We start from the raw sequence: 9,685 nt of genomic DNA on the forward strand, positions 1-9,685 counted from the left end.
CTTTAAAAAAAAAAAAAAAAAAGAAAAAGAAAATGGTACCCGAGTCAGAGCGGAAAGAGGCTGATGCAGTCTCAACTGCGGACCTATAAAAGTGTGAGCAGACTCATGATCTCTTCTCAAGGCTTAAGGTTTTAGAATCCCTTCTGGCAGCCTGACAGACGACTGAGCTGTCATTCTTGAGCCTGTCTATAGCTGCTGCTTTGGTTCTAGGGCAGTAGATCTTCTTTTATGGATTTTGGCTGAACCTCGAGATATTGTATTTGTTATGTGTATGGATGTCTGTGCATGTGTGCTGTGTGTGCACGTGTGTGTATGTGTGCGTGTGTACATGTGTGTATGTGCATAAAGTATCTTCTTCTATTGCTCTACACTTTATTGAGGTGGGGTCTCTCACTGGACTCAGGGATTCTCCCCACAGTGTTGAGTATATGGTCACACCCAGGATTTTGTTAAGTGCTGGATTCCAAAGCCAGGTCTTTCGGCTCACACGGCAAGCACTTAACTGACTAAACTATCGCAGAAGCTGTCTGTTCCTTTACATCACCTTTTGAGACTCCTTAGACACTTGAGCTGTTTGCTGAGGACATGCAGGGCTTCAAGTAGACATTGGCAGAGCACTGCTAACTCTGGAGAGCATCCAGGCAGCGGAGGGAAAAGCCAGCTGAACACCGGAACTGTCGGTCACTGAAGCAGACTTAGGAAAGCACCAACTTTAACCAAATAATAATGAGTCCTTTCAAGGGAAGATTCTAAAGTTTGAACTACTGGGGCCAGTGAGAGGGCTCAATGGGTGAAGCTGCTTGCCACACAAGCCTGAGGAGCTGAGTTTGAGTCCCAGAAGCTATGTAATTGTGTAAGAAGGCCCATCCCATAAATTCCTCTGATGCCTTCCATATGCATGCTGTGGATGAGTGCCCCCGGATCATACACATATGCCGCCAGCGGCGGGCAGCGATGGCAGTAGCAGCAACAGTAATAACAATAAATCTAGAACATTTACTATTCCAGACCCAAACATTTTAAATTCCATGAAGAGCATTTGATCTGTTTGAAAATCCTAGTAAGGGGGAAAAAGAAAAAAGATAAATTATAAAACAGAGTTGCACATAGATGCCTAGCTGTAGAGGGGGCATGGCAGAAGATGGAGGAAACACACAGTGACTGATCAACAGAAGCTGTCGTCAGGTTGAAGAAATCTCACAAAGCCCCAGTTAGGATTTCCTTGGTAAAGAGAAATAGCTCGGGGCTGAAGAGATGGCTCCGCGGTTTAGAAGGGGAACTGCTCTCACAGAGGAATGTTGTTCTGTTCCCAGCACACCGGGCAGCTGACCAGAACCTCTCACTGGGGTGCTGAGACAGGAGGATTAGAAATTTCAGGTTTTCTTGGCTGAGTTTGAGGCCATAAGGCCAGTCTGGGATGCCTGAAACTGAAGAAGGAGGAGGAGGAGGAAGAAGAAGAAGAGATAAAGATGCTGGGGAAGAGGGGAAGGAAGATGGCTCATATGCCTTTAGGTTTTCAAAAGGAAAATGGTGGCCATACCTATTGATTTATACCATAAGGGATTGGAAATTACATCACTTCATAGTTAGCAGTTATCCCTGCTAACAGATGCTGACAAGACACCTGCCTAGGAAGAAAGGACTGAGTTCAGGGCCAGTCCCTGGGGAGCCGGGAGAAGGGGCCTGTACTGTAGCTCAGGAGAGGCAAGCGTTTCAAAGGTGTGCTTCATTTCGAGGCTCTGGATGTGTGCAGAGGGGGCTCGAAGGTTCTACTGCAACCTGTCTGAGATCTAAGGATGGCCTCGGCTGGCTCTCCATGCTAAATTCCCTAAACCAGTTCACTCAGTCCAGTTCATTATTTCTTGTTCACCTTCAGGGTGCTTAACTGAATGTGGGGATGACTCCTCACCGGATGATTTCTGGATTTAGAATCACCAGGAGACACAACGTCTAGTTGTATCTGTGAGGGAGTTTCCAGAAAGGATTGACTGAAGAAGGGAGACCCACCCTCCAGTGGGTGATACCACCCCATCTCCGGGGCCCAGGCTGAATGAAAGGGGTGAGGGAGGAGACAGATGGGTACCTGCCCCTTTCTCTCCTTCTAGTCAGTGGAGATGCGAGCACAGCTGGAAGCCACTCCTCTCCCCACTGGGATGGATGCATCCCTGTGTCACGACCCAAGATAAACACTCCATCTATAAGATACCTCTGCCTTGTCAGGCTGGAGGCAGAGCAGGTAGATCTCTGTGAGTTCAAGGCCAGCCTGGTCTATGGAGATCGTTCCAGGATATCCATGGCTACACAGAGAAACCTTGTCTAGAAAAACCAACCAACCAACCAAAACCCCCACAAACAAAGAAACAAACAAAACAAAACAACAGCACCCCCCGCCCAAACATCTTGTCGTGTTTGTTCGCAGCATTGAGAAAAGAAGTATACAGCAGATTTTAGGAATACATCCATTTCTTCATTAGAGTTTGGGAATTTAAAAATGGTTATATTATTATTATTTTATTACTGTCGATGTGTGCATCTTACACGTGTCTGTGCACCATGTATAGATGCATGATGTGTGCATGCGTGTGCATGGTATGTATGGGTACATGCCACAGTGCCAGTGTAGAGGTCAGAGAACGATTTGAATCCATTTTGTCTCTCTACTGTGTGAAATGCAGAGACTGAACTCAGGCTGTCAGGCAGGGCAGCAAATGTCTTTACCCACTAAGTCATCTCCTGGGTCCCTGCAACTTTCTCTTTTGTTAAGCTTTATTTATTTTCTCTTATGGGTATGCGTGTCACACCCTCAGAGGCTAGAGGAAACACTGGGTCCCCTGAAGCTGGAGTCACAGATCATTGTGACCTACCTAACATGGCTGCTGGCAACTGGACTCTGCTCCTCTGGGAAGGGCAGTTTGTGCTCTTGACTGCTGCGCTATTTCTCCAGCCCCAGGACTTCATCTCTCAAGTGGCATGTGCTAGAATTTCATGGCGGCCATGAGCCAAGTAACCAACACAGTCATCCATATAAATATGTCGAGTGCATGTCTTTATGGGGTTCAGAGGAACATTCTGGGCCCCTTTGGGGATCTGAAAGTAAATCCTGGATCAAAAGGAATTAATTTTAGAAGTTGATTTTGGCAAGTTTGTCAAACATATCAAGGGCTTTCAGCAGTTCAATAGAGTCACTATGGAACAAACCCAAAATGTCAGAAATGTATTTTAAGCAAACCGTATGAAAGCAGTACATCAAAGTTCCAAGGAAACACTCCCTTTGAGCCGGGAAGGTGTATTTACACATCTGTAAATCCCCAGGGCAGAAGTGATGTATGTCTGTACACCCCACCCAGCGCTCTGAGCAACCAATTCCACTTTAGGTGTCTAAACAAACAGTATCTAAGTTAGAAGCACACTCCATCAGTCCAGCCTGTCTCGCCAAGCCTTTCTCTTGGACCTGAATTGTATCACCCGACATGATCCTGGCTTGTCTAGCCCTGAAGTTCGAGGCACGGACACCTGCTGAAGCTGTCTACACTGGTGTGGACCCGCCACTTCTGAGGGAGGGGAGCTCCCCCCGACTGGTGACCTGTGTTCATCTTGCATCTGGTGGAACCTGCACAAAACTGGGCATGCTCCTTCCTGCCCATAGACTCAGCAAATGGTGGAGCTCAGTCCTGTGTCCTGGGTGTGCTGCCATGTGGAAGACCTGGGGGCACTGTCTTAATTTCCATTGCTATGAAGAGACACGTGACCATGCCAACTACATCTTTAAAGGCAGACATTTAACTGCGGCTGGCTTACAGTTTCAAGGTTTCATCCATCATGATGATAGCAGGAACCATGGCAGCGTGCAGGCAGACGTGGTGCTGGAGAAGGAGCTGAGAGTTCTGCATCTTGATTCAAAGGCAACCTGGAGAGCCTGGCATCGTCAGGCAGCTAGGAGTGCTCCATCCACTCCAGTAGTGACCCACCTAACAGGCTGAAAAGTCTGGGCGCGGTCCCGAGGCGAAAAGTTCATGGAAACTTAGTCTCCTGGAACCGTGGCATCCTGTATAACAAATGCTCCAATGCCCTTGCTTTAGTTGGTAAACGGATCTGTGTGCTTTCCCTTAATATTGCTTTATTATAAGTGCTTCTAAGGATTGAATTTTTGACATACCCTAGGCATGGATAGCTAAGTCACTGCCCTACACAGGAATTTACCATTATCTAGGAAGAAGGACATTTGTGATCTAAGGAGGAACCAAAGTAGATACTTAGAACTATAGATAGCTGAGTTACACCCATACACAAGAATTTACAATGGCCTAGGGGGAAGGTGAACTATACAATAGACTAGAATAGGAACTATGGCAAGGGCACGAAGCCCCTGGCTTCTAAGACTAAGCTGACTTTAGATGGGGCAGTTTTTGATTCCAGTTGTTAACATTGAATTTTATCCCAGCTGGTTCCTGCCAGTCCTTCCCTGTTTGCATTCCTCAGTTTTATGTAAGAATCCGGTAACCTCATTGTACCTTGCTGGTTTGTCACCTAACTTCCCTATTTTCTTCTGTATAAAAAGTTTGATGCTCGATTTGACAAATTACATTCAGATCCAGCACACTCCCTTGTGTCGAGTCTGTTTGTCACCCCTCCTTCTCGAAGACTCCTTTGCCCATCTACAACCAGAAGCACGTTCCGCACAGAAAGGAGACCCAGAAGGGGTTAGTCTGCGGCATAGGGGGAAGCTCTCTTCTGCAATGCATGCTCTTCTTGAGCACAGGAAGAGACCTCCAAAGTCCACCTCCACAGTGACACAGTTCCTCTAACTAGACCAAGCCTCCTAACTGTAGCACTCCCTGTAGGCCAAGTATATTCAAACCACCACAGGCAGCTAATATAAATGCATAGACTGGTGCTGGGCGTGGAGGCACTTGGGCATCCCAGCACTTGGGAGGCAGAGACAGGTGGATTTCTGAGTTTGAGGCCAGCCTGGTCTACAGAGTGAGTTCCAGGACAGCCAGGGCTACAGAGAAACCCTGTCTCAAAAAACCAAAATAAAATAAAATAAAAATGCAGAGACTGGGTACAAAGGGCTAGGCATCGGTCTTCCGGTTCTCAGCTCTCATTACCACACCTGAGTTTATGCAGTCAGAACGTGACAGCCAGACAAACACACAGCACATTTACTGTACATTATTTACTTAGTTGGTTGGCTGGTTGGTTGGTTGGGCTCTCTTCCCACTCTGAACAGAGTGCTGCCATGTAGCCCTGGCTGGCCCAAAACTCACTAGGTAGACCAGGCAGGCTTCAAACTTCCAGTGATCTTCCTGCCTTTGCTTCCTGAGTGCTGGAATTTGACTATAAATCAGGAAACGGTGTGTGTGTGTGTGTGTATAATATGTGTGTGCGCATGTATATGTAGTGACAGTTTTAGAATTTTGGTTTCTTTAAAAAACAGAAATATTATAAGAATATGTTTTCCTTTTAGTTCCAGATGTGGGATGTGGGGCTGCCCGCAGCAGCTGACTATGATTTGCCTCATGCTCTAGCAGAAGCAGTAGTTTTGACCGCTGCCAGATAGTTTCTGCAACTGTGGGATGTTTGGAACTCTGGAAACTTTTCAGAGGAGATATAAACGCTAGAACCCCAAGAGGTGGGGTTTTTGGTTGTGGGTCATTCAGGGGGGTTGGCTGTAGTTTGTTAGCAGTTGTGCTTAAAGAATAAAGAGAGGGAAAGAAATTAGATTCTGGGATCTCTCTCTCTCCCCTCTCCCCTCCCTCCTCTCCCCTCTCCCCTCTCTCTCCAGTCCTTTCTCTCCTATCTAGTATTAGGGAGTGAAACTCCGGGGGATAAAGGATGGGAAAAAAAAAACCCTGCAAAATAGCTAAGACCAACTCTGTGTGTGTGTGTGTGTGTGTGTGTGTGTGTACATATGCCATGGTGTGAGGTCACAACATAACTCATCGTGGTAGTCCTTTCTCTCCTTCTACCATGCAGGTCTTAGAGATTGAACTCAAGTCTTCAGGCTTCAAGGCAAGGGCCTTTGCCCACTCTCTCCCTGACCCTATGGGAGAGACAAGTGGAGCCAGAAAATCGTACATCATGAATGCATTAAATCTAATGAGTGATAGACTATGATTTGATCGGTTTCATATTACATGATATCATCTCAATTAACAAAAATGTCAAAAGTGCCACACAGGAATGAAGTGTAAGGGGCTGGCGAGATGGCTCAGTGGGTAAGAGTTCTTCCAAAGGTCCTGAGTTCAAATCCCAGCAACCGCATGGTGGCTCATAACCACCTGTAATGAGATCGGATGTCCTCTTCTGGTGCATCTGAAGACAGCTACAGTGTACTTATTTATAATAATAAATAAATCTTTGGGCTGGAGTGAGCAGAGGTCCTAAATTCAATTCCCAACAACCACATGAAGGCTCACAACCATGCGTACACCTACAGTGTACTCATACATGAGTGTCTGGTGCCCTCAGAGACCAGAAGCAGGTGACAAACCCACTGGACTTGGAGTCCTGGATGGTTGTAAGCACTATGTGTACCTGACACACATAAACATATGGACACACACACACACATACCAGACAAGCAAAAGGAAGGAGGGAGGGAGGGCAGAGTCCCAAAGAAAACCATGATCTACAGGAACAAAGAGGGGCTATTTCCTATAAAGTCCTGGCCTCTGGATCCCACCAGGTCAGCTCTGTAATGAGGGGTGTCAAGGAATAGCAAATACTCGGTCCTGATTGGCTGACTGCAGGTCAGAGCAGGTCAGGTCCTGGTGGCAAAATAGAACTTTCCAGAGCCTGTTTATCTTGGCAGCTGACACAGGAACATGCCCAGGCGACGACTACAAGAGTTCATCTTGTGGTTATTCCAGGAAGAGCTCGAGAGAACTGAGGCACGACCCTAGCAGGCATCCAATGGCTACCAGGTTCCCTTCTGAACTTAGGCCCAGTTAGCCACTTGGGACCCTTGGAAATCCAGTTTTTCTTTTCTTTTTAACCTTTATTTATTTATTTATTTTTATTTATTTAGATTTATTTATTTGGGGGCTGGAGAGATGGCTCATTGGTTAAGGGCGCTTATTGCTCTTCCAGAGGTCCTGAGTTCAATTCCCAGCAAACACACAGTGGCTCACAAGCATCTGTAACGATATCGGATGCCCTCTTCTGGTGTGTCTGAAGACAGCTACAGTGTACTCATATAAATAAAATAAATAAATTCTTTAAAAAATTTTCTTTTAAAGATTTATTTATTTATTGTAGTATATGAATGAGTACACTGTAGCTGTCTTCAGACACACCAGAAGAGGTCACCAGATTCCATTACAGATGGCTGTGAGCCACCATGTGGTTGTTGGGATCTGAACTCAGGACCTCTGGGAGAGCAGTCAGTGCTCTTAACCACTGAGCCATCTCGCCAGCCTAAAAGAAATTTATTGATTTTATATGTGAATAGTGTGTAAGTTATTGGATAGGTGTGAAACTGTGACTTCTGATTTCTAGGTCCCATCGACCGTTATTTGTCAATAGTTTTCGTTTCATGTACATATTAGCATCCATTCCTGTTTGAGTTGGTTGGAATTTGCTCCTGGGACCAGTTACATTCATTCTCAAGTTAGGTGGGGTTTGGTGGAAGAAACTCCTTCAGCGAGGCTCCTGGATTGCTGCTGCAGTTTCTCCTCCTCCCTCCCCATCTCCTCTGCCTTCCTCTCTTCCTTGTCCTCCTCCTCTCTTTCCTCCCCCTCCTTCTGTTGCTTTTCCTCCCCCCCCTTCCTTGCTTCCCCCTTGTTCTTCTCCTCCCACTTCCTCTCTTCCTCCTCCCCCTCCTCCCTGTTCCTCCTATTCTTCCTTACTTCTTGACTCTGGTTTTAAAAAGACTAAATTAACCACTGACATGGCTCAGAGGACTGAGGCACTCACTTCCCTAAGACCTGCATGGTAGAGGGAAAGAGTCGACTCTTCCAGGTTTTCCTCTAACCTCTACACAGGCAGCATGAAACACACACACATGCACACGCACCATATATACACACCACATACATATAACACACATCACACATACACACTATACAGACACCACACACATACTTCACACACACCAAACACACACACATACCAATACACACACACACACACATACCAACACACACACCACACATACCACACACACACCACAGACATCACTTGCACACACATCACACATACATACCATGCACACACATAACACACACACACACACACACCACAGACATCACATATACCACAAATATACTACACCTACACCCCCCCCACATACACACATAAACCATAAACACTAAACACACACCACACCCACATACCCACACACACCACACACACACACCAGATACACACACATAACACACAAGCACACATATACACATACCACATATATACCACATACCACACACCTACCAAACACACACAACCACACCCACCATACACAAAGATACACACACACTAAATTGGGTGAGGGCAGCAAATCAAACAACATTTTTAAAAACCCACCAATTTTTAATTTTATTTTTATTTATTTATTCTTTTGTTTTTCAAAACAAGGTTTCTCCGGGCAGTGCTTTAATCCCAGCACTCGGGAGGCAGAGGCAGGCAGATTTCTGAGTTCGAAGCCAGCCTGGTCTACAGAGTAAGTTCCAGGACAGCAAGGACTACACAGAGAAACCCTGTCTTGAAAAACAGCAACAACAACAAAAAAGATAGGGTTTCTCAGTTTAACCCTGGCTGTTCTGGAATTCACTCTGTAGACCAGGCAGTCCTGGAATTCACAGAGATATGCCCACCTCTGCCTCCTGAGTGCTGGGATTAAAGGCGTGCGCCACCACTGCTGCCTAAGGGTCTCCTTTTCTCTTCCTACTCAGCCCAGTTTTCCCTTCCTTTTCTTCCTGCTTCAAGGTGACAGATTTAGACAGAGTCATATGTAGGTAAATTCATATACACACATGAATATTTTCACATATGAATATATACACACAGGAATATACACACATAAATATACACACATGAACATACACAGGAACATATACATGAACATATACACACATGAATATACACAGGCATAGATGCACACATGAACACACACATGAATACACACATGAATACACATGTATATAATACACATATATGAACACACATTCACAAGTACACACATGAATGCATATACGCACACATACGCACACATGCATGAATACACACATATGAACACTCACACACATACCAATGTGTGTATACACACATGAACGCACACACATGGATATACATACAAATATACACATATAATTCTATCTGTCCTCTATCTAAAACCATCCTTCATGTTGATATCCCCACTCAATACCATAGTTTACTAGGGAACACAGGGCCCATTTTGTGGGTTCTTAATCCTATAGATAAAAGAACATAAAGGCGGGCAGCTGTAATGGTGCACACCTTTAATCCCAGTGTTTGGGAGGCAAAGACAGGAAAATCTCTGTGAGTTTGAAGCCAGCATTGTCTACATAGAGGGTTCTAGGGCAGCCAAGCTTATATAGAAAGACTTTGTCTCAAGGGAACAAACAAACATATAATTAAAAACTAGATTCAGAGCCGGGCGTGGTGGCACACGCCTTTAATCCCAGCACTCGGGAGGGGAGGCAGAGGCAGGCGGATTTCTGAGTTC

The sequence above is a fragment of the Mus caroli genome, chromosome 11 (assembly GCF_900094665.2).
Source record: "Mus caroli chromosome 11, CAROLI_EIJ_v1.1, whole genome shotgun sequence".
Classification (NCBI taxonomy): Eukaryota; Metazoa; Chordata; class Mammalia; order Rodentia; family Muridae; genus Mus; species Mus caroli.